General features: G+C 35.5%; 1 non-coding gene across 1 annotated transcript; it reads left to right on the top strand.

The window, feature by feature from the left end:
- Window positions 1-3,017: 3,017 nt before the first annotated feature.
- Window positions 3,018-3,125, top strand: LOC148561330 (small nucleolar RNA R71). Its single transcript, XR_015887049.1, has one exon. It is a non-coding gene; the product is annotated as a small nucleolar RNA R71 (small nucleolar RNA).
- Window positions 3,126-27,192: the final 24,067 nt, after the last annotated feature.

The following is a 27,192-nucleotide window of genomic DNA, read 5'->3' as shown; positions in this document are numbered from 1 at the left end:
TTGATTAAAGTTGACCCTTCTAGTGTAGGGGCGTGCATCTCCTTGCATCATAGGCAAGTTGAACGCCAACCTCACATTTTCCGGACTAAAATCTAAGTATTTCCCCCGAACCATGGTGAGATAATTCTTTGGGTTCGGGCTCTTACTTTGATCATGGTTCCTTGTGATCCATGCATTGGCATAGAGCTCTTGAACCATTAGGATGCCAACTTGTCGGATGGGGTTTATTAGAACTTCCCAACCTCTTCTTTGGATTTCATGTCGGATCTCCGGATACTCATTTCTCTTGAGTTTGAAAGGGACCTCGGGGTTCACCTTCTTCTTGGCCACAACATCATAGAAGTGGTCTTGATGAGCTTTGGAGATAAATCTTTCCATCTCCCATGACTCGGAGGTGGAAGCTTTTGTCTTCCCTTTCCCTTTTCTAGAGGATTCTCCGGTCTTAGGTGCCATCAATGGTAATGGAAAAACAAAAAGCTTATGCTTTTACCACACCAAACTTAGAATATTGCTCGCCCTCGAGCAAGAGAAAAAAGAATAGATGAAGAAAAAGAAGAATTGGAGGAGAGGGAGAGAGAGATGTGTTTCGGCCAAGAAGGAAAGAGAGGGTTGTGTTGTGTGAAAATGAGGAAGAATGGAGGGCTTTATATAGGGAAGGGAGGGGGGTAAGGTTCGGCCATAAGGGTGGGTTTTGGGTGGGAAAGTGGTTTTGAATTTTGAAGGTAGGTGGAGTTTATGAGGTAGGTTTATGGGGAAGAGTGGATGGATGTGAGTGGTGAAGTGGTGATAGGGAAGAGAGATTGGGGTGATTGGTGAAGAGTTTTGGGGAAGAGTATTTATGGGATTGTGTGAAAGAGGGGTGAGAAGAAGTGAGTGGAGGTAGGTGGGGATCCTGTGGGGTCCACAGATCCTGAGGTGTTCAAGGATTTACAACCTTACACCAAATTAGGCATGCAATATACCCTTGCACACAACTCTGGGCGTTCAGCACCAGCTCTTCTCCAGGGTGCAATTCTGGCATTCAAACGCCCAGATACTGCCCATTTTGGGCGTTCAGCGCCAGAACCATGCTCTGTTCTGGCGTTGAACGCCAGCCAGATGCTTCTTACTGGCGTTTAAACGCCAGTAAGGTCTTCCTCCAGGGTGTGATTTTTTTCTCTGCTGTTTTTAATTCTGTTTTTAATTTTTCTATTTATTTTGTGACTCCACATGATCATGAACCTAATAAAACATGAAAGAACAATAAAATTAGATAAATAAAAATTGGGTTGCCTCCCAACAAGCGCTTCTTTAATGTCAATAGCTTGACAGTGGGCTCTCATGGAGCCTCACAGATGTTCAGAGCATTGTTGAGACTCCCCAACACCAAACTTAGAGTTTGGATATGGGAGTTCAACACCAAACTTAGAATTTGGTTGTGGCCTCCCAACACCAAATTTAGAGTTTGACTGTGGGGGCTCTAGTTGACTCTGTTTTGAGAGAAGCTTACTGTGCCTCTTTTCCATGTTTACAGAAGGATGTACTTGAGTTTTAAACTCAAGGGAGTCCCCATTCAATTGAAGGACTAGTTCACCTCTGTTAACATCAATCACAGCTCTTGCTGTGGCTAGGAAGGGTCTTCCAAGGATGATGGATTCATCCTCATCCTTCCCAGTATCTAGGACTATGAAATCAGCAGGGATGTAAAGGTCTTCAACCTTTACTAACACGTCCTCTACTTGTCCATAAGCCTGTTTTCTTGAATTGTCTGTCATCTCTACTGAGATTTTAGTGGCTTGCACCCCAAAGATTCCTAGTTTCTCTATTACAGAGAGGGGCATGAGGTTTATCCCTGAACCAAGGTCACACAGAGCCTTTTCAAAGGTCATGGTGCCTATGGTACAAGGTATTAGGAACTTTCCAAGATCCTGTTTCTTCTGAGGCAATGTCAGCTGATCCAGATCACTCAGTTCATTAGTGAACAAGGGAGGTTCATCTTCCTAAGTCTCAATGCCAAATAATTTGGCATTCAGCTTCATGATTGCACCAAGGTACTTGGTAACTTGCTCTTCAGTAATATCCTCATTCTCTTCAGAAGAAGAATACTCATCAGAGCTCATGAATGGCATAAGGAGGTTCAATGGAATCTCTATGGTCTCTAGATGAGTCTCAGATTCCTTTGGTTCCTCAGAGGGAAACTCCTTATTGATCACTGAACGTCCCAGGAGGTCTTCCTCACTGGGATTCATGTCCTCAACCTCCCTTACAGGTTCGGCCATGGTAATTAATTCAATGGCCTTGCACTCTCCTTTTGGATTTTCTTCTGTATTGCTTGGGAGAGCACTAGGAGGGATTTCAGTGATCCTCTTACTCAGGTGGCCCACTTGTGCCTCCAAATTTCTAATGGAGGACCTTGTTTCATTCATGAAACTTACAGTGGCCTTAGATAGATCAGAGACTAAGTTTGCTAAATTAGAGGTATTTTGTTCAGAGTTCTCTGTCTGTTGCTGAGTGGATGATGGAAAAGGTTTACTATTGCTAAACCTGTTTCTTCCACCATTATTGAAGCCTTGTTGAGGCTTCTGATCCTTCCATGAGAGATTTGGGTGATTTCTCCATGATGGATTATAGGTGTTTCCATAAGGTTCACCCATATAATTTACCTCTGCTATTGCAGGGTTTTCAGGATCATAAGCTTCTTCTTCAGAAGATGCCTCTTGAGTACTGTTGGATGCAGCTTGCATTCCATTCAGACTTTGAGAAATTATATTGACTTGCTGAGTCAATATTTTATTCTGAGCCAATATAGCATTCAGAGTATCAATTTCAAGAACTCCCTTCTTCTGAGGCGTCCCATTGCTTATAGAATTCCTCTCAGAAGTGTACATGAACTGGTTATTAGCAACCATGTCAATGAGTTCTTGAGCTTCTACAGGCATTTTCTTTAGGTGAATGGATCCACCTGCATAAGTATCCAATGACATTTTAGCTAATTCAGACAGACCATCATAGAATATATCCAGGATGGTCCATTCTGAAAGCATGTCAGAAGGACACTTTTTGGTCAGTTACTTGTATCTCTCCCAAGCTTCATAGAGGGATTCACCTTCTTTCTGTCTGAAGGTTTGAACATCCACTCTAAGCTTACTAAGCTTTTGAGGAGGAAAGAACTTGGCTAAGAAAGCCGTGACCAGCTTTTCCCAAGCGTTCAGGTTATCTTTGGTTTGAGAGTCCAACCACACTCTAGCTCTGTCTCTTACAGCAAAAGGGAAAAGCATGAGCCTGTAGACTTCAGGATCTACTCCATTAGTCTTAACAGTATCACAGATCTGCAAAAATTCAGTTAAGAACTGAAAAGGATCCTCATATGGAAGTCCATGAAACTTGCAGTTCTGCTGCATCAGAGAAACTAATTGAGGTTTCAGCTCAAAGTTGTTTGCTCCAATGGTGGGAATGGAGATGCTTCTTCCATGTAAATTGGAATTAGGTGCAGTAAAGTCACCAAGCATCCTCCTTGCATCATTATTATTTTCGGCTGCCATCTCCTCTTCTTGTTCGAAAATTTCTGAAAGGTGCTTGCTAGATTGTTGTAATTTAGCTTCTCTTAGTTTCCTCTTCAGAGTCCTTTCAGGTTCTGGATCTGCTTCAACAAGAATATTCTTGTCTTTGCTCCTGCTCATATGAAAAAGAGGGAACAGAAAAATAATAATAATAGGGATCCTTTTTACCACAGTGTAGAGGTCCCTGTGTGAGTAGAAGAAAAGAAGAAGAGAAAATCTGAACTCAGAGAGAGAGAGGGGGTTCGGATTTTTGGTGAGTGAGGAAGAGGATTTTCGAAAATTATTTTTGAAAAAGAGTTAATGATTTTCGAAAATAGTTTTTGAAAAAGGTTAGTAATTTTCGAAAATTAAGAAAAAATTAAAACCAAAAATTAAAATAATTAGTTAATTTAAAAGAATTTTTGAAAAAGAGGCAGATATTTTCGAAAATTAGAGAGAGAGAGAGTTAGTTAGGTAGTTTTGAAAAAGATAAGAAACAAACAAAAAGTTAGTTAGTTAGTTGAAACAAATTTGAAAATCAATTTTTGAAAAGATAAGAAGATAAGAAGTTAGAAAAGATATTTTAAAATCAAATTTTTTTGAAAAAGATATGATTTTGAAAAAGATAAGATAAAAAGATATATTTTGAAAAGATATGATTGAAATTAGTTTTGAAAAAGATTTGATTTTTAAAGTCACAATTAATGGCTTGATTCACAAGAAATCACAAGATATGATTCTAGAACTTAAAGTTTGAATCTTTCTTAACAAGCAAGTAACAAACTTGAAATTTTTGAATCAAAACATTAATTGATGATGTTATTTTTGAAAATTATGTGATAAAGATAAGGAAAAGATTTTTGAAAAATATTTTTAAAATTTTCGAAAATAACTAAGAAAAATGAAAAAGATTTGATTTTTGAAAAAGATTTTGAAAAAGATAAGATTTTTAAATTGAAAATTTGATTTGACTCATAAAAATAACTAGATTTTAAAAATTTTTGAAAAAGTCAAATCTAATTTTCGAAATTTATGAGTGAAAAAGGGAAAGATATATTGTTGGTTTTTGAATTTTTAATGATGAAAGAGAAAAATTAAAACATCATTTTCATGTTTTTCTCTTTTCTTTTTGGATCAAAACAAGGAATGCATGCAAGAACACTATGAATGTCAAGATGAACACCAAGAACACTTTGAATGTCAAGATGAACATCAAGACTTATTTTTGAAAATTTTTAATGCAAAGAAAACATGCAAGACACCAAACTTAGAAATCTTTCATGTTTAGACTCTATGGATGCAAAAATGCACATGAAAAACAAGAAAAGATGCAAAACAAGAAAACATCAAGATCAAACAAGAAGACTTACCAAGAACAACTTAAAGATCATGAAGAACACTATGAATGTATGATTTTTTTCGAAAAATGCAAGATGAACATGTAATTGACACCAAACTTAAAATCTGACTCAAGACTCAACAAGAAACACAAAATATTTTTTTTTATTTTTATGATTTTATAAATTTTGTTTTTGGATTTTTCGAAAATTATATGAAAAAGAAAAAATAAGGATTCCAAAATTTTAATATGAATTCCAGGAATCTTGTACTCTTAGTCTAAAGCTCCAATCTGAGGGTTAGGCATGGCTTAATAGCCAGCCAAGCTTTAGTATGTAACTCAGACATGCCACATCTGACATTCCAATTAACTTGCCTCTATGCTGATGGTTGGAAGCCCCTATCCAAAAGAATTAGACATGGCTTTACAGCCAGTCAGGCTTCAACATGCCTCATGAAACTCTAGAATTCATTCTTAAAAATTTTAGAATAATTTTCGAAAACAGATGAGAAATTTTTGAAAGATTTTTGAAAAAAAATTTTTTGAAAATATTTTTTTGAAAACAAAATAAAAAGAAAATTACCTAATCTGAGCAACAGGATGAACCGTCAGTTGTCCAAACTCGAACAATCCCCGGCAACGGCGCCAAAAACTTGGTGCACAAAATTGTGATCTCAGGCAACGACGTCAAAAACTCTGTACACACGTCTTAATAAATTGTTTTTCATTCACAACTTCGATACAACTAACCAGCAAGTGCACTGGGTCGTCCAAGTAATAAACCTTACGTGAGTAAGGGTCGATCCCACGGAGATTGTTGGTATGAAGCAAGCTATGGTCACCTTGTAAATCTCAGTCAGGCGGATATAAAATAGTTATGGAGTTTTCGAAAATAAATAATAGAATAAGGATAGAAATACTTATGTAAATCATTGGTGAGAATTTCAGATAAATGCATAGAGATGCTTTCGTTCCTCTGAACCTCTGCTTTCCTGCTGTCTTCATCCAATCAGTCTTACTCCTTTCTATGGCTGGCTTTATGTAAGGACATCACCATTGGCAATGGCTACTTTTGATCCTCTCTGGAAAATGGTCCGATGCGCTGTCACTGCATGGCTAATCGTCTGGAGGCATCACCGTGGTCAATGGCTGCATCCTATCCTCTTGTGAAAATGGTCCAAATGCTCTGTCACAGCACGGCTAATCATCTGAGGTTCTCGATCATACTGGAATAGGATTCACCCTCCTTTTGCGTCTGTCACTACGCCCAGCACTCGCGAGTTTGAAGTTCGTCACAGTCATTCAATTCCAGAATCCTTCTCGGAATACCACAGACAAGGTTTAGGCTTTCCGGATTCTCATGAATGCCGCCATCAATCTAGCTTATACCACGAAGATTCTGATTAAGAGATCCAAGAGATAATAATTCAATCGAAGGTAGAACGGAAGTGGTTGTTAGGCATGCGTTCATAGGGAATGATGATGATTGTCACGTTCATCACATTCATGTTGAAGTGCGAATGAATATCTTAGAAGCAGAATAAGTTGAGTTAAATAGAAAAATAGTAGTACTTTGCATTAATTCATGAGGAACAGCAGAGCTCCACACCTTAATCTATGGAGTGCAGAAACTTTACCGTTTGAAAATACATAAGTGAAAGGTTCAGGCATGGCCGAATGGCCAGCCCCTCTGATCTAAGAACTAGGCATCCAAAGATGTTCCAAAGATGTTCCAAAGATGTCTAATACAATAGTAAAAAGTCCTATTTATACTAAACTAGTTACTAGGGTTTACAGAAGTAAGTAATTGATGCATAAATCCACTTCCGGGGCCCACTTGGTGTGTGCTTGGGCTGAGCTTGAATGTTATATGTACAGAGGCTCTTTCTGGAGTTGAACGCCAGGTTGTAATGTATTTCTGGCGTTCAACTCTGGTTTGTGACGTGTTTCTGGCGTTTAACTCTAGACAGCAGCCTAGAACTGGCGTTCAACGCCCTTTTATGTCATCTAAACGCAGCCAAAGTTTGGACTATTATACATTTTTGGAAAGTCCTGGATGTCTACTTTCCAACGCAATTGGAAGCGCGCCATTTTGAGTTCTGTAGCTCCAGAAAATCCACTTTGAGTGCAGGGAGGTCAGAATCCAACAGCATCAGCAGTCCTTCTTCAACCTCTGAATCTGATTTTTGCTCAAGTCCCTCAATTTCAGCCAGAAAATACCTAAAATCACAGAAAAACACACAAACTCATAGTAAAGTCCAGAAATGTGAATTTAACATAAAAACTAATGAAAATATCCCTAAAAGTAACTAGATTCTACTAAAAACATACTAAAAACAATGCCAAAAAGCGTATAAATTATCCGCTCATCAGTCACCCCTCCTTAAAACCGTGACCATAACCTTATCTATGGTCACGGTTTTTCACCGTGGCCATAGCCTCTATGGTCACGGTTTTTTAAAACGGTGGCTATAGCCTGTTGTTGTTTATGAGATTCAATTTTTTTAAATTATATTCACATCCCAAAATGATAATAGTCACAAAATAAATCTAAAAATAAGAAATTCAAAAAATCTAAATCATAAAAGTTTCATTATAAGATAGATATATTTAATTTTTAGTCTAAACAACACAAATCAAAATAGAGTGCATGCTTTCACTAGTCCCCACCTTAATTTGTCCACAATATTCTTTGTTATTTCTTTTTGTACACAGAGGCAAAGGCAGAGCTTAATACTAGAAACTATATAAAGTCATAATAAAAACATCTATGTGTAATTTGGGGTCACTGAATAAATAAAAAAAGAAATCAACAGAAGAGAGAAAAAGAAAAGAAAGATTAACTCACGTTCCTTTCCTTGCTGTGGTGGATTCTCTTATGCTGTTGTGGTAACGGCGGCAACGGCTTCCCCTGGCAGCCGGTCAAACGGCAGCAGCAGCCGCAGCAGAGCTTCAACAGCAGCGGTGAAGGCAGTGGAGGCGGTGACAGACACCAGATCAGCTTTTGACCCCCCTCTCTCTCATCTTCATGTGCTTTCTCTCTCTCTTCGAAGTTCGACGGTGGCTGGATAGCGGAGGAGCGTAACGCTTACTCTTCTTCCTCGCGGTGATAGGAAGCTCGCTGTGAGACGCGACAGAGGAGCTCAGCGACGCCAGGGTTTCTGCCTTCGTCGATCTTGGGGGCTGTGACGAAGTATGGGCTGGGAGGAAGGTGAACGACAATGGTAGGGGTTGGGAGGAAGGGAAACGACGTACGATGGAAGGGGTTGGGAGGAGCTCGGCGAAGGTGGGGGCTGGCTCGAAGGAAAATGGTGAGAATGGGGGCTGTGAAGAAGTGATAGGTTTTTTTTGTTCTAAGTTATTAATTAGGAGGGAATGGGGATTTTGCTGGGAAGGAGGGTGAATTTTGGGATTTTGGGGGGGGGGGGGGGGGACGACGGCGTTTATAGGGATAGTTGAAAAAAATAAAAAAATGTATTTTAAAAAAAAAATCGTGACCAGAGACCACCTTTGGCCACCCTTAATAACCGTGACCATAGAGTATTTATGGTCATCTTCCAAAACCGTGACCATAGATATCTTTAGCTCACTTTTTAAAACCGTGACTATAGACCCTTTTAGGTCACCCTTTCAAAAAACCGTGACCATAGATCTTTTTTGGTCACTGTAAAAAACCGTGACCATAGACCCCTTTAGGTCACTCCTAAAATCGCGACCATAGACCCTTTTAGGCCACCCACCAAAACGGTGACCATAGACCACTTTAGGTCACCCCCCAAAACCATGACCATAGACCCCTTTAGGTCACCATTTTTTGAAAAACCGTGACCATAGACCCTTTTTGGTCACCGTAAAAAACCGTGGCCATAGATCCCTATAGGTCACCCCTAAAACCGTGATCATAGACCCTTTTAGGCCACCCCCCAAAATCGTGACCATAGACCACTTTAGGTCACCCCCTAAAACCGTGACCATAGGTACCCTATGGTCACCATTTTTGTAAAAATCGTGACCATAGATCCTTTTTGGTCGCTGTAAAAAACCGTGACCATAGACCCCTTTAGGTCACCCCCAAAACCGTGACTATAGACCCTTTTAGGCCACCATTTTTTAGAAAACCGTAACTATAAGTACTCTATGGTCACTCTTTTTGTAAAAACCGTGACTATAACTTTTATTTTTGGTCACGGTAAAAAACCGTGACCATAGACCAAAATGTTGTAGTGTAAGAAAGTTCTGTAGTTTGTTCAAGTAGAAATTCAAAAGCAACATAATCTACTTTTGGCTGAACTACAAATATTAGATGTGAAAGATGAGTAGTAAAAGTAGGTATAGGTGTAATAATGGCTGTGTTCAAATTCTTTAATTTGTAGAAGTATCATAATTCATACTGTATATATAGTTTTACTTCCACCTCTTAGTCAATGTGGCTAGCCAATTTTAGAGGGGTATAGACATTTCATGCTATATGTTAGTCTCCATTTTAGGGTTTATAACTTTAAACTTTTGTTTTTGTAAATTGAGAAATCGAGTCACAAAAGCTCAATTTTTTTAAAGTGAATTTTATGGTAGTACGATATAGAATGTAATTTTTTTTACACATATAAAATTTAGGTTGAAGTTTTTAAAAATGGATATCTATTATAATCAGGTCTTGCAGACTCTTAGCTTATTAATGAGATTAATTTTTAAATAAAAGTATTAATTAAGTGGGTTAAATTTTTTTGTATCAGACCAATTAAAAATTGGACCATACTTTAATTTAGGCTAAAATAATTATTTTAAGTCTTTTAATATATGGTGTAACTGTTTGAAAAAAAATACAGTATAACCTTTTTAGGTTTTTTAACATAAATAAATTAATAAAGACAAAAATAAATACATAAATAAATTAACAGAACATTATTTTCAAAAAACAATAAAAATCAAATTAAATATTAACATACAATTCCGTATTTTCTTGTTGGTTTATGAGAAACATAAGTTTGGCCATATCGATTTTGGTACAAATTTGAGAAAATTATTCCAATTAAATAAATAGTATGACCATACTTTTATTTTATTATATTTTAACCCATACAATTATTATGCTTACACACTAAACTTATATGTATAGTTGTTTTAATTAAAAAACAAATGTTGAAGTATTTTATTTTAGTTTCTAAATGAATATTTTCTATCGCACAATTTTATTTTTCTTAAAAAATATCTAAAATAATATTTAAAAATTTAAATAATTATAACATATATAATGTTTATAATATAAGAGGAAAAGTGCAACAAGAGAAGTTTTATTCAGAGATAAAGTCATATCATGATTCATTTTCTAAAACTAGATTTTTATTTTTTTAATATTTTATTTTATTTTGTCTTTGACTAAAATAATCAAAAATGATTATTGGTATTTTTTCTTTCTTCGATCACGGACAATTGATAAAATTATAAACAACTAACTATAATAATTAAACTATAGCAATGAAAAGTAGAGATTTATTTTAGTCCAAATTTAAGTATGGTCCAATTTTTTAACTGGCCTGTTACAAAAAAATTTAACCCGCCTAATTAATACTTTTATTCAAAAATTAATTTCAGTTAATACTTAATATAAAGAGACAACCCCACTACAAACTATCCTATAACCTGATTAGACATAGAGTGTAATACAATAGCTAACAGGTGTCCATTTTTAAAAGCTTTCATCTAAGTTCTGTACATGTAGAAAAAATTCATATTCTATGCCATATAATTTATCTTTTTTTTTTAATTAGAAAAGCTCTACACTTTTCTTAACTTAGTTTTTTGAGTTTGATTATTATTTTGTATATGTTTGATTATAACTGAATTTTGTAATATAATTTTAAGAAAAAATAACAGATAAGTTCCTGACTTTTTAAATTTTTGATAAATATATCTCTGACAAAATTTAAATACAAAAAAGTTCCTGACTTTAATAAACGGAGGACAATTTAATCCTTCTGTCTATTTGCCTCTCATACACCAAACGAAACTGGTTGACGTGGTTGAAACGGTGTCCAGATGTCCGTTACGGTGCCACGCTAGAAGGGGAATAAAGTTCGAAGGACAAATAGGTCCTTAAAAATTTAGTTAATTATACTTCTATATCTATATGTATCATATATTACTATCTAATTGAAATATACCTATATTATGTATCATATATTACTATCTAATTTAATAATCAAATGCATCACATGACACTCTTATTAAAATTGAGAGAAAATATTTTTTTTTCAAAATTAATAAACTCCCTTCCTAAATTCTCTCATCTACCTCTCTCCATTTTTCTATTTCTCTCTACTATTTTTACTCTATATATAATTTATATTTTATATTAGTAATTTGACAAATCAAAATATGTCATTCGATATTTTTTTATAATTAAAATATTTTAAATGTAAAAATATACACGTTAAATTATTTTAAATTTTAGATAACGAATGTTAAAATTAATTATTAATAAAAAATTAGACTTTTTCATATAAAAATAATAACTAAAAATCTTATTATTTAATTTTTTATCTACAGATATCTTGGTCTTCTTAGTCAGAAACTTTTGTCAACTTACGACTTTTTTGTAAAAATAGTTTGATTTTATAAATCTTTTGTACCATGCATAATTTATACTGTCAGAACAAAGTAAACTATAATTTTAGAAAAATTTTATTCCCATAATGTTATTACAGATAAAAATACTAGATTTAATCTAATACACAAATGCACTAATGCTAACTTAATACATGAATGATGCACAAGTGAACTAATGCTAACTTGATGCATAAATGAACTGATGCTAACTAATGCCACTGGTATGATGAAAAGTGAACTAATGCAATTTAACAAATTCTAATATAATACACAAATGCACTAATTCTCACTAATGCTAACTAATGTGAGAAAACTGAACTAATACAATTTAAGAAAAAAAAAGTAGAAACAGAACAAGAATCTAAATTGCAGAAAATAACAAGTTAACTAGATTTCAAAATACAAGCATAATTTTATAAACTAAATTCTCATAATAAAAGCATAATAGAAGTATAATGAACTAAATTCTCAAGGACCTATTGTCCTTCGAACTTTATTCCCCTTATAGCGTGGCATCGTAACGGACACCTGGACATCGTTTCAACTACGTCAGCCAGTTCCGTTTGGTATATGAGAGGCAAATAGACGGAAGGATTAAATTGTCCTTCGTTTGTTAAAGTCAGAGACTTTTTTATATTTAAATTTTGTCAAAAATGTATTTATCAAAAATTTAAAAAGTCAGGAACCTATCTATCATTTTTTCTAATTTTAAAGTGTGTTTGAGTATAATATAATTATATCACGAGGTTAAACTTTGATTTGGATTCTTGAATTTTTATTATTTGAACATGTTTGAATAATGTTATCATATATATAGCAAGAGTAATTTGACTCCTTCACTCCTCTCGAGAACAACAAAAAGCTTAGCTTAAAATCTATAATTCAATGTTATCCTACTTATGCAACACTTATTGTTTGAAAAGTAATTCCGATTATAGTTAAACGTGCAAAAGATAATAATCAAATGCAAAAACTCAAATCATTTTCTGGTATTAATTGTGATTGAGTTATAAGTTGATGGATTATGTTATTGTTTCGTTAAGATATTATATTGAATGTTATTCTATTTATGCATATACATGTAAAGAAGAATGACATGAACCAAATCCTTGGAGTTTTTGGCGAGCTTAACAACTCTATTATGGTGAAAATAACCATAAATCCACCTTAGTTGGCCAAGTCAAAGATGTAATTTTTATTCTCAAGGAGTCTAGAGGAAAATAAGCACACAGCTTATTTCATATTCAAATAAACTCCAACTCTATTTCATAAATAAAAGGTATATGAGTTATTTATACTAGTGGGAGAAGGAAAAACCTTTATAACTTGACGATGTGGGACTAATACATAACACAAAGTTCACTATCCTAAATAAAATGGGACTTGTATTCCCTTATTATAATTAACTAATATAATTAACCTACTAACTCTACTGACTCCCGTGCCACGCATGCTATAATTAGATTATAATTAAATGGGATCCAAATCATATTTTAAATAAATCTAATTATAATCAAATACACTTAAAGTAATAATCAAACTCTGAAAATAAAAAAAAGATAAAAATGCAAAATCAAGTGAAGCATTTTAACAAACCGAGAATGTGCAATATACAAGTGAGAGTAAAGTAGTATATTTTGAAGAAGTAAGAGAAATGCAATGATAATCAATATAAATTGCCAAAAAAGGATGAAAGGAATAGAGAGAATAAGATTTACACCATAAATATGAACATAACAATAAATTGATGAAAGATCTACTTTGTACTGAGTTTCTCTTTGTTGTTGAGAAAGAAGGAAGAGGCGTGACAACCGCTAGTAGCAATGGACAGTGTTGGAGGAAGAAAAGAGATGACAACTAGTGAAAGGATAGGACAACACCAGGGGAAGGAAGAGAGACAACAAAAATAATCTTTGTGGGAGAGAAAATGCAGCGAAAATCTGAGAATGCATTCATAAAGAAGCAGAAAAAATCGAGAATGATGAAGAGAAGCAAGAAGCTCACCAGTCAGTGGTGAAGATAAAGCGTGAAAAAGAGCGAAGAAGAAGATGCAAATGCAGACGAAACTGGGTGACCAAGAGAGTCGGGGAAAGTGTCTTTCATGTGAGCGTGTGGGCGCATGTATGAGAGTGAGATTGGAATTGATTTTTTAGTTTTTGCGTATATAGGTATTTTTTATATTAGCGAATAGCGACTGACTTTCGTATAAACCTCACATAGTTAATATTAACTAATAAAAAGAGTAAAATCCTTCGTCGGTTCCGAAATTGACCTGACGTTTTCTCACCATTAGAAATTAACAATGCAGTCTTCATCCATTCTTTCCGTGTGACTAAAAAGATCCTCTTATCGGTATTTTTAGTTATTTTTTATCCAAAAACTGACAAGAGGGTCATTTTGGTCACACGGAGAGAATGAATAAGGACCGTGTTGTTATTTTCTAATGGTGAGGGAATGCCAGGTCCTTTCTAAATAGTTAGAGACCGAAAAAGAATTTTACTTAAAATTGAATGCAAAGAGAATCAGTTGATTTTTTATTCAATTTCTTGATGCAATAAGAAAGAAATACCTCAATCTAATTTGTTCATTGGTTTGGAAATTAAATCGAAAAAACTCACTCAACTTTAGTTTAAATAAAAAAAACTCTAAATCCTCTAACATAAAATTCAAATTAGTAACTAAATAAATAAAATTAAAATACATAAAATTAAATTAAAATTAATTCGTCGTAACATTTGGATGAAGTAAATATCACTTCTAAAAATCTAAAAAGAATATTTAGTCTTTGTGTGTAACCCTACTATTAAAATTATAGTTGATAAATTTAATTCCACTAATAAAAAAAAACAGTTTAATTTTTCTTCTTTAATTTCGATCTAGTTCCAATTAACTTCCAAAAGCAGAAAAAGGTGTATGAAATAATAATCTTGAACTAACTTTTTTTTTAGGTTCAACAATATAGAACATACATGTCGTTCTTAAAACCCTGAATCCAAGACATAATAATGCTTAATCAACCCAAATAATTTTCACTTTTGTGTTAAGTCTCGTTGTTAATAATCTCGTGCTATCTATTAAACTCAATGTTGTTTGCTCTCCGTCCACATATAAAATATGGTAGAATGCATTAGATACAAAACTTAAAACAATGTTTTTTTTTTATTTTTCAATTCATTTATGACTTTTTATTATTAGTAGTATAAAATTTTTGTGGTCTATAATGACATAATTATTTTGGTGTGGTCCAATAATAAAAATCTCAGCTTTGGGCTTTAACATTTATTATTTACGGATATGTAGTTGAATTTTAAGTAAAATTCCTTTCCGATTTCTAACCATCTAGAAAAGGACCTCGCGCTCTCTCAACATTAGAAAATAACAACATGGTTCTTATCCATTTTTTTCGTGTGATCAAAAAGATCCTTTTGGTAAAAAGTAACCAAAAGTACCGATAAGAGGATTCTTTTAATCACACGGAGAGAATGGATGAGGGTCACGTTGTTAATTTTTAATGATGAGAAGGTGCCAAGTCAATTTCGTAAATAGTTAAGAACCAAAGAGAAGTTTTATTCTAAAAAAAAAATCATAAGAGACAAAGTAGGCTAGTGGCCAAATAAAGATTATTTAATCTGAATTCCCAAAATCCCACAGCACATGTGTGTAATGGAAGTGTTTTTTTTTTTCGTACTTCACATGGATCGTTGGTGTACCGTGAATTTTTTGGTTTTTTTTTTTACAATTTGATGCGGTTCACATCGAACCGGTTAAGTTTCAATGAAATTGATAATTGTTAACAAGTTTAAATGTAAAAATGGCCGAATGTCAAATCTAACTGGTTAGATGATTGATTTATCAATTTTTTGATTGAATCAGTCAATTTAATCCAATTTTAATACTTATCTGAATTTTCACTCTAAATTTCTAAAATATTCATTGTTTTATTTTCAAATTTACAATCTAGGACAAACAAATATTTTTCTAGCTAGAGAAAAGATTAAGAAATCAAGTAATGCTATTAATTTTCAGGTATGTATAATGTATATGTTTTAGAGCTGTATTTATTTTGTGTATACATTGAAATATAGACATAGAGATATAGACAATAAAAACATACATACAATAAAACATAAATTTTTTTTACTTGTTTAGTATTTAAGTATAAGACAGAACACACAAATCCTAATCTTTTTAAAATTTTAATATTATCCTTATTACAAATTATTATTAGTGTCACCATTACAATCAGCCACCATCTCAACCAAACCATTATCATTAACAATCAGCCACCATCTCAACCAAACAATCACAATTAACAATCTAAAATTAAATAATAAATTTAATCTAACAAATATCATTAAAAAAAGTTCAATCTAACAAAATTAATACAAAATTATTTTAACAAAACTTAACCAAAATTCAAACAAATAATAAAATTAAATTACATAAAAACAAAAAATAACCAGAAGACAAGAAAGAGGTGCAAAAGTGAAGGAAGATTCTAACAAAGAGGAGAGATAGAGAAACACGAATCTGCAAATAGAAGAGTAGGCGAAGGCAGATTGAGAGATAGAAAGGGAGAACAATGCACAGATCTGAAAACACGTCGACGAAAGGGAGAAAAAAAGGGAGGAAGGAAGGGATGGGGAGTGTTACCGATGGTTTGGGTGGAAAAAGGAAGAAGAGGCGGTGGTCTGGGTGGAAAAAAGGCGGTGGTAGTTTGGTGATATGAAGGGAGGAGAGGCGGCAGTAATTTGGGTGGAAGGGAAAGAGGAGGAGAGGCGGCAGTGGGTTGAGTGGCAAGAAGAGAAGATGAGAGGCCTCTGTGTTTTAGGAGTAGAAGGGTGTAACAATCCTGATTTTCGAGTATGCGAGATCTTTTCTGAAGGCACGGAATCCTCCGAAAGATCAGTAAAGAGAACACCTCTATTGTATCATCAAGCATCTCAATCCTTATTCTCATTATATTATCTTTAATTCAGTACCTTAGTGGAGATAAGCTCGATAACGCAATCACGAAGAACCTAGTTTTTGAACCGTATCGGTTAGGAGTTTTGATTCTGATTTTCGTAAATAGTCTCAGTTTGACAAACCATACTCGATTTTGAGAGAAGAGAGATAATATTATAATATTATCATTATATTAGTATTAGAAGCTGCTTGAATGATATTATAAGATTACCTGGTCAGTTTTAGTTAAAAACAGGAAATCGGTTTAACCGGGTTCATAGTTTACTGGTGCAGCTTAGCACCAGCAATCTTTGATGACTTTAGCAATGCTAATGCCTCATCATACATGTTCTATTCTCATATTAAATATGTTACTAGTGTCATTTATGCTAGTAGCTCAGAAAATATTTTTTAGAGATGTTTTTACAAGTGTTCTGATACATCTAGTTTTAGTAGTTATACACCTGAGATATTTTAATATTATTTTAATCCACCTCCAAGCCAACCAATCACAACTCACCATACACCCCAAGACACTCCAAGGCTAATCATCTATTCCCTTTGGCCGAAATTGAAAGGAGAAAAAAGAGAGAAAACTTCATGAACACTTAATCTTCAAAGTTTGATTTCTTCTGAACTAAAATTCAAATCAAAACTCTGATTTCACCAAAATGATCCTCTCTTCTTCCTCTACATAACCATGTAACTTATCAAGGCTGGAAATAAGGTGAAATGACTGTTCCTTTCCCCTTTGAATTTGGTTTTCAAGGAAACATGAATGAACATGTGTTTTCTTGATGTTCTTCTTTAGGAATCATGCTTAACTTGACTTGAGGGTCAAGAAACGTTAATTTTCAGCAAGTCTAAGGTGAGATATCCCTTACTAACATGCTGAGAGAGATTTGGTCAGTTGAGGGTTTGTGGATTCAAGTTGTCCTTGATGTGATTTAGGAGGAAAAAGTGCTTAAGGACCACCTGAAAGTATAACTGAATTTGGAGTAGCAAAACCAGGTAGGATTTGGCGAATTTAATCTTGATTGATTATGTTTGAGTTGTTTAATTATGATATGGTTTGGCTGTGCTTAAATTGATGATTTATATGAGTGATTCCTGTTGAAAATTTGATGGAAATTTGATAAAATTTGATGAAATTCAAGCTATAAAATTTGATTCTTGAGTGCAGCTGGAAACCAAAACCCTAGGCCCTAAATTGGGGTTCAATTTATATTAAAATCATGTGAAAAAGATGGGGTTTTAGTGGCTAAAAATTTATTATGAATTATGATAAAAATCGGTTGCTGAAAAGACTGAAAAACGGGTAAAAACAGAGAAAGAATCTGAAGAATTTACGAAGAACACTTTGAGTGTGATGAAGAACATGGAAGAACAGGCCTTAGATCTTGAAAAAGGCAAGGAAGTAAAATTTTTGGTGTTTGGGGGGTTATTTGGTAACTTTTGAAAGTTAGGGTGGTTAAAGTAGAAATATTAAAAGTTACGGGTGGTAAAAAGTAAAATTTAAAGGTTAAAAGTTAAAGTGGGGTAATTTTCAAAATTTTAATGATAAAATAATAAATAATAATAAAATATTAAATAATAATATTTAATTAAAAATAATATTTTAATAAAAATAATAAAATAATACGAATAAGGCAGTTTTTCGTAAAAGCTTTAGAAAGACAACTTTAAGCTAAGAATCTCATAATTACCTTCATAAAACACTTAGGGAGTGGTAATAACATATTAGTGAAGCAAAGATAAAGGAAAGATAAAAAGTTAAAGAAGAGATGAAAATCGAAGAGAAAGTCTGTAAAGTTTTAATGACAGAAAACAACAGAGATTAGTGAACGAACTAGGAGCAACATAGTTAGTTCTTAAGTTGCACTTAGGGTTAGCTATAATATGAAAAGTTAAACTGTTTCAGTATAGACTTAATGAACCTATACTTGGGGCAGGCTAACTATTCATACCGAAATTTACATAAGCTTTAAATACATACGTTAAGCAGAGAAATCAGAGCAGAGTAGAGAAACATAGAAAACAGAGTAACCAGACCAGAGTAAAGAGGTAAAGAGGAAAAGAGTAATATAGATATAGAGAAAAGAGTAATCAGAGCAGAGTAAAGAGACAGAGAGAGAAGAGCAGTAAAACACACGAACTGATAATGTTAAATACGGGAAGTACCCACGAACCGAATGATCATTGGTCTCGGAAAAACCTACGAACTATTAACTATTTCGTGTGTGTGAAAAACCCACGAATTGATAATCATTGATTACGGGAATAACCCATGAACTGTTGATAATCTTTGATCTCGGGGAAACCCACGAACTGAGGATCTCTGTTTTGTTGTATGTTGATCTCGGGAAAACCCACGAATTGAGGATCTCTATTTTGTTTGTGTGTTGATCTCGGGGATGCCCACAAACTGAGGATCATTGTTTCCCCTTGTGCGTATATTATGGGGTCGAGCTTTGTGCCTACTGCCGGTAGTCACGAAGGAGTGATATTCTTTCCACTGACACGTATGCACTAAGGACACAAAGGAAAACCATATCTGGGACTTGTTCCGAGGTAATGTCGGGCTGTAGGGTGTAAATCGACACGTGAGCTCATGGCCTGCATAGGACAGACATGCATCATACTTGGTTGTGCATTTCCTCTGTTATGATTGTTGAATGAATGTATGCTTTGTTTGTTTGTATTCTATTCTTTGTATTTGTGTTTTATTTTCTTGTATTATTTTGTTTGTGTTTTGGTTTCTGTTTTTTTCTATTTTCTCTATTTATCTGTATCTTCTGTTCACTGCTTCTCGGTATTTTGCTATTCGTCTGTTAAACAATACGGAATTAATGAACTTAACTAATAACCCCGGCCTTACTAAGAACTCCCCAGTTCTTACCCCTTCTCTCTCCCTTCCCCCTTCAGATGGAAGCAAGAGTACCTTTTCGTAGTTCTTTGATGATCGTTCTGCAAAGAGGATTCCACTCTAGGTAGTCTTCTGAGTCTAGGGTGAATCTCGTTCTCTGTTTATATGTATATACTATGAGACCAGCCAATGTCTGCACCCCGTTTGTACGTGAACTTTAACCTAAATCCTGTGTACGAGACTCCTGTTGTGTGGCTACTTGATGAGGTACCAGAGAGACGTCATATGGCAATGTCTGATCATGCAGATGAGTAGTAGATGATGTTTTACCTTTTGATGATGTTCCACCTAACTTGAATTTTGAAAACTTAGAACGTACTTTCCCTCGCTTTAGTAGTTTAGAGGGACTAGGTGAGTATAGAGTCTAGGCTAGCCTGGGTGCCAGCTTAGGGACTTCTTGAATAGGTCAGGGCCCATGATGTTGTATGTATATATATGTATATAGTTATTATCTAGCTATATCTAGGGGTATTCTAACTAAAAGTCTATACTCTAATAAAGGCTGGATCACCGAATATTGTCAACTGCTTGTGATGTATTTACATGTGGTTGTTTATAACTATTTTATCTACTATCAGTTGTAAATTGCTTATGAATGATTTTGTTTGTTAATTGATGACTTGCATCATCTACCCCTTTTTCCTATAAAAAAGGACCATGAAAGAGACATAATCTCATATAATCAATGCAATTCCATGCATCAATTGATATATATTTTGGTATATTGCTTTGAAATGGGTTTGTGTTGTATTTCAGGTGGAAAGAGCACCAAAATAAGGAAGAAAACAATGAGGAAAGCTGGGCGTGTGAAATGGGCTTGCCACTTAGAGCAAACGCCATGAAAATGTGTGGGCGTGGCACGCCAGAACCAGGGCGTGGCACGCCAGTAATGATTTCTAGAGAAGCATGATTGAGTTTTAACAAGGGCATGGCACGCCACCTGCTGGGCGTGGCACGCCAGTATCATTTTTCAGAGAGCAATGTTGAAGGCTACAAAAGGGGCGTGGCATGCTGACGAACGGATTTTCTGCTAGTAAAGAAATTCACAAAATAAATTCTCGTTGCAAGTATAGTTTCTAAACCAGCAAAGAATCCTTTCGTACAAAAGTTTGGTTGTCACTTAAGCAAACCCAATAAAATTTATAATCGAAGTATTTAAACCTCGGGTCGTCTCTCAAGGAATTGCAGGGAAGTATGATTTCTTATTGGTTATGGAAAAAGTATCTTTTTGGATTTTTGAAATAGGGAACAAGGAAATAAATTGGCAAGAAAGTAAATTAATAACTAGAAAAACTTCTGGCAAGGTATGAGAACTGGAAATCCTATCCTAGTTATCCTTATCAATTGTGATGAGAATTGTTTATTGCTCCCACTTAGTTAACCCTTACTAAATAAAGGAAAGTCAAGTGGACTGATCAATGGGATTCCTCAAGTCCTAGTCAACTCCTAAGGAAAGACTAGCTTTAGAAGGATCCAAACTAATTAGCAAATTCCAATTCTCAATCAACAAGGGAGTTTGATAACTCAAGTATCACCAATTACTCAACCAAGCTAAGAATGTAAAAAGCTAGATTAAAATCATAAATATGAAAATACCTCAAATTGCATTAAATAAAAAATTCAAATTAAACATGAGAATTCATAAACCAATAGCAACATAAAGTAATCAACAAAGGAAATAAATAAACTAGAATGCTAGAATAAATAAAAGTAGAAGAGAAACTAAATTAAAGGAATATTGAACCTGGAATGGGGAAGAAGTAAACCTAACCTAAGAGAAATCCTAAATCCTAAAAACTACGAGAGAGGAGAGATCCTCTCTCTCTAAAAACTACATCTAAAACCTAAAATTGTGAATAATGAATGTTGATGATGAATATTTGTGATTCCTCCATTCTGCAGCCTCTATTCTGTGTTTCTGGGCTTAGATTTGGGCCGAAAAGGAGCCTAGAAATTGCTGAGGGCGTTTTCTGCAACTTTTTGCACGTGGCGTCTGTCACGCGTGGGCGTAGGTCACGTGTGCGCGTCATTTGGCGGTTTTCCTTGTCACGCGTATGCGTCAGTCACGTGTACACGTCGTTTGTGTTTTGCACTTGGCTCGCGTCCGCGTCGTCCATGCGTGCGCATCGCTGCTTGTTTCTCAAATACTTCATTTTTCTTGTTCCTTCCACTTTTTGCATGTTTTCTTTCCATTCTCTAAGCCATTCCTGCCCTATAAAGCCTGGAAATACTTTAACACAGATCACGGTATCGAATGGTAATAAAGGATAATTAAAATTAACCGTTTTAAGGCCTAGGGAACATGTTTTCACATATATTACAGAATTAAGAAGGATTTGTAAAACCATGCAAATAATGTGAATAAGTGAGCAAAGACTTGATAAAAACCACTCAATTGAGCACAAGATAAATCATAAAATAGTGGTTTATCAACCTCCCCACACTTAAACATTAGCATGTCCTCATGCTAAATTCAAGAGAAACTGAAAAAGAGTGAAGGCAGAATGGTAGAATCTATACAATGCAATCTATCTAATTTGCAAGCTACCTATATGGATTATGCAATTCTAATTACTATCCACCTATATACACATAGAGCTTTCATGTGGTTAAGTTGAGTCAAATTTTTCAAGGAATCATATATGCACAACCAAGGGCTAAACCATATTAAAACATATTCACAATTGAGTTGAGTTAATCAAAAGAGTTTACAAACTTGCAAGACAAGCAATGATCAAACATGGATATATGGAATTGAGCTATTGAACCCTCACTGGATTTGTATATATACTCTAATCACTCAGTGTTTGGGGTGAATCACTCAATTCTTCTCTAGTCATACTTTCTAAAACTTTGTTCTTCATCTAACTAATCAACAAATATTTAATGTACACATGCAAACATCATGAGGTCTTTTCAAGGTTGTAATGGGGTTAAGGCAGAGGTGAGGATATATGTATGGCCAAGTGAGCTATAAATTGAATCCTTGATTAGTCTAAGATCTCACCTAACATATACATACTCTATACAATTCTAACATTATGCCTAGCTACCCAATTTTTCCACTTTTGTATCACATACTCATGTACCAAGTTATCTTTAATTTGTATCACATATGCATTGATCTTTTATTAACTTAACATTGGGGTAATTTTTGTCCCCTTATTTATTTATTTAATTGAAATTTTATTTTTTTTTTCTAAAATAAACATAACATCTCAATGCACATGGTATTTTAATTATTTTGGTCTTACATGAGCATGCACCCAAATTCCAAATATTTTGTCAATTTAACACCTTTCTATCAACCTAAGTTTCCACAATTTTTCCACACTTAATTGACACACAATCTCTATCTTAAGCTAACCAATGATTCAATTTGGGGTAATTAAATTGTTTTTCTGCTTAAGGCTAGTGATGTGGTAAAATTTAGAATAAACGGGGATTAAAAGGCTCAAGGTGGCTAACAAGGGTGATTTAAAAGGGTAGGCTTATTTGGGATAAGTGAGCAAAAACAAGTAATGGCCTCAATCATATGCAAGCATGTAAATACACTAAATAGTGGACATATAGAATGGGACAAAGTAAAGATTGCAGTTATAGAGAAGAAAACACACAAGAAAAAAATATTTATGGTTAAATAATGTAACCATACAATTAGGCTCAAAAACTCACGGGTTGTGTGTTCTTTGGCTCAAAAACCATATATCAGTCATGTATACCATGCAAGTAGGGATAAAGAGAGTTTCAACTCTAATCAATGTGAATCTTTAAATGAATTTTATAAAAATAAGTATATTCTTTGAAAAATGTCGTCAATTTACCAATATTTATTGCTATATATATATATGCTAAGTGGATTGTTGTGATTATGAAAAACTTAAAAATCTCTAGTTTACTCTCTATTTTCAATTAAACCAAATTCTCATATGCTAAAAAGGGTAAACTAAACTTAATAATCCATATTTTTCTATATCACAACTAATAAACTAAGAGTGGAAATCAAGCTAAATATCTAAGATATATACAGCCCAAAGTGCAAAATATAATAAAGTATAAATAAACAAAAGTACAGTAAAAGAAAATGTGCAAGTACTGAAAGGCAACTAAGATAAAATAAAATAAAACAAAAATACAGAAAATAAAACAAAATAGGATGAAAAGGGTCTGAAACAGTTCACCAAAATAAAGTCCGCCAGGGATGGCGACCTCCCCACACTTATATAATAGCATCGTCCTCGATGCTCAGTCAAGCTAGGTGTGAAGTGTCATCACCTCCTGAAGGGTGTGTTGATGCTGTCTCTATGGGCTCTGGCTGTGAAGGTGCCTGTGGCTCTGCCTGTATGGGGGCCTGGGGTGCTACAGACTGCTCTAGCTGAGGCTCCTCGTGCTTGTGCGCTGCCTGCTGGTCATCCTCTGCCCGTGCATCCTGCTCCTGCTCATCCGCCTCCTCCTCAGATGGCTCCGATGGTGTGTCAGGCTCGGAGGGGATGTCAGTGTGTCCTGACCTGATCATCAGCTTTAGATGCTCATAGCGTCGCTTATTGCAATGCTCCATCCGATCCAGGTGCTGAAAGAGTTGATGCATTAGGTAGTAGATGGGCTAGGAAACGGGAGAGGGTGCTGTAGGTGTGGGTAGTGCAGCAGGTACTGAAGGGGCAGCAGAAGATGTAGCAGCGTTAGCGGAGGCAGTAAGAGAAGGTGGTCTGTAGCCCAGAGCCGCGAACTTCCTACCATGTGGGATGATCTTCTTGCAGTCGACGACTGGTGGCTTCTCATCCGCAAGCTCCCAGGGTACTTTAGCTCGGCAGCCCATCTGAGTAATCAGATAGGGGAATGGCAGAGTGCCTCGGACATGAACCCTGGCCATGTAGTGCCGGATAAATCGGGAAAGGTATAGGTCCTTGCCTTCCATGACGCACCAGATGAGAGTAATCATGGTAGCTGGCACCTCAGTCTCGTGAGTTCTTGGCATAACATAGTTGTTCAGAATTTGTTGCCATAGCCGAGCCTCATCATTAAGATAAATGATCTTGATGCCCTTTGGAGTTACTGTTAACTTCTCCATAACCCAGGGAACAGCAGGATCAATGGCTATGGTGCACTTCACTGCCTCCCAATCAAAGCTCATAGACCTCATGGATTTCTCAGCCTTCTGATAACCATCTGGCTCATTTGATTTAGGCTGGAATTGGAGGATATCCTCAATGGCCTCCTCAGTAACTAAAATCTGTTTGCCTCTGAGCTGCACTGCATCCAGGGTCATCTTGTAATAGTTGCAATAGAATTTTCGGACCCAGGATGCATTAACCTCAGTCAAGTTCCTCTCCAGAAAGAACCAGCCTCTCTGTTTGATTTGTTCTGTGGTGTACTGCTATAATGCAAGTGGAATTTTGAGAGTCTTTTCTAGATATAGGTGCCTTGTATTTGCAAAGACCGGGTATTTCAGTTCACAGTATCGATTTGCAAACTTGAGTGGATCAGTTGCAGGCACTAATTGATCTACTTTTTCCTGCAGAGTAAAGTTCTTCTCACGCCAGGAATCATCATGCAGTATATCTAATAGAGCCACAGAGGACTCTCTTCTTTTTCTTTTACCCGTGCCTGCTTTAGCTTAGCCTTTCCCTTTTGGATCTGACATCCTGAAAAACAGAGTTTTCAGGATATAATTTATTAAACCAAAGCAGAAAAACTGGAAGGCAAATAGTAAGCAAGCAATTCAAGCAGTAGATGTGAAAAAGAGGGATAAAAGCCAAAGCATAAAGTGAGTCAGAATTATATAGAATTTTGGACGAAATGCAAGGTAAAATTCAAAGAGTTCAATCAGAGATCACAATCCAAAAGCCATTAAATGAAATGCAGAATGCTTGTGTGTCAGGAAACAACAATAAACATGCCTTGAAAGGGATTGAAAGGGGTTAGGGTAAACTAAGAGAAAAGTTAGGAAGTTATTGAAGTTAAGAATTAGAAAGGAAAGTTAAAATTAGTGGCATGGTGTTGTAGTTTCTAGCTAACAGAAGTTCACAAAATGGAAGAACAAGCAACTCACGTTCAAGCAAAGAATGTAGATTATTGATGATAGTTCAGATAAAGATAGCACAAAGAGAAATACAATCATCAACAATACAATTCAATGAAGAGGGGAACCCATTGTAATGGAAATGCTAGCCCAGCATCTCATGAAATGGCTTTCATGTAAACTAATTAAGTAACAATGTCAAAAGCATAAAAGTCAATGCATGAGTGGAAGTTAAGTAAAACAGTGTATTAGAAAAAATTGGGCAGCATTCTGGCAGTAAAAGGAGCGTTCCCAGAAGATCAAGCTGCAAAATAATGCAAGCAGTAGCACTTTCAAAGAGGCTTAGCAGCTAATTTGAATCATAGAACAAGTTAAAACAACTAGCAAGTAAAATGGCATTGAGTAGAATTTTAAATCAAGATAGTGTCAAGGCAAAATATCAACCAAAACAGCAGCATTAGACTAAGGTAAGCAACAATCAAGCAGGATTTTAAAGATTCAAGTGCGGGATTGAAATGGAAATTAAAATAGATCACTTGATGAAGCAAAGGAAATTTCAGAAAATAGCAACAGGAATCATACAATAAGCCAGCATTGTCAATTAGCACATGAATATGGATATAAGGCAACAGTATGAAGAACAAGGTAACTCATGTGACTTAGGCATTAAAAAATAGAAGAAAGTAGCAGGCTAGGCCTAAACTCAGTTTAGCAGTTTGGATTTTTTATGCAAGCAGTGGCCATGACAAGCATTACAATCATGTGTAAATTGAGGAGAATATAGCAAGTGAGCCAATCCAAAACAGCAATAGGCAGGTATCTGCAATTAGCCTAGCCTCATCAAATTCAGAAAGCAAGCAATAATTTAAGGTAAGGATGCAATGTAATGAGCTCACTGAATTAATAAGGAAAAAGTAAATCACAACAAAAATGCTAATGTATATGAATTTATATAAGCATCGGTATCAATCAATTAAGCAAAATGGTATTGAACAGCAATGAAACAGCAGTGAATAGCAACATCAACAGCCAAGCAATAGATAATTCAAATAGCAGATACGGAGCATTTATCAGACCTAAATCCTCTAACCACAACCTAGCTACCTAACCACATAGAATCAACTACGAAGCATGCATATGTAACTAACCTAAATTGAACAGAATTGAAATATGCAAACTGACCTAATGTAACAGAAAAGGAATTGGGTGCAGGGGTGAAAATAGCGAAACCTGGGGGAGCAATACGGGGTTGGGATAGGATTGATACGGCGGCAAGGGGGTGGCAGCACGGGCATTCTGGTTCTGCCCGCGGCAGTCCGGCTGGAGGCAGGGGTGTGGTGAAAAGGCGAGAGGATAAAGAAGAGGGGGAAGAGGAGGAGAAGAAAAGGGGGGGGGGGAGTGAACGGCGGCTGTGGAGCGGTAGGAGGCTGTTGGTGGTGGTATGGCGGCGTGTGGGTGGTGTCCGTGGCGGGCTTGGGTCAGTGGGAGGTCAAGGGCGAGAAAGAAGGAATAAGGAGAGGAAGGGGAGAAGAAAGAGAAAGGAGGGGGCGAACGGCGGTGGTGTGGTATGCCGGCGGCTGCTCTGGTGAGAGGTTGGTGGTGGTGAGTGGTGGCTATGGAGGTTTAGAGGGAGAGAGTGAAAATGGAACGTTGAGGAAGAGAGGGAGAAAAAGCACGCGAAGGGGGCTAGGGTAATTGTGTCAGGGGTTATAAGAATTCAAATCCACGCGCCCGCGTGGATCACGCCTAGGTGTGTAAGAAAACATGAATCGAAGCGAAAACGTCGAAGACGCGAACGCGTGAATAGGGGTAAGTACAGATGACGCATATGCGTGAA

Source organism: Arachis ipaensis, chromosome B6 (genome assembly GCF_059453495.1).
Source record: "Arachis ipaensis isolate K30076 ecotype BB chromosome B6, ASM5945349v1, whole genome shotgun sequence".
NCBI lineage: Eukaryota > Viridiplantae > Streptophyta > Magnoliopsida > Fabales > Fabaceae > Arachis > Arachis ipaensis.
This window is presented reverse-complemented; position numbering and strand designations above follow the sequence as displayed.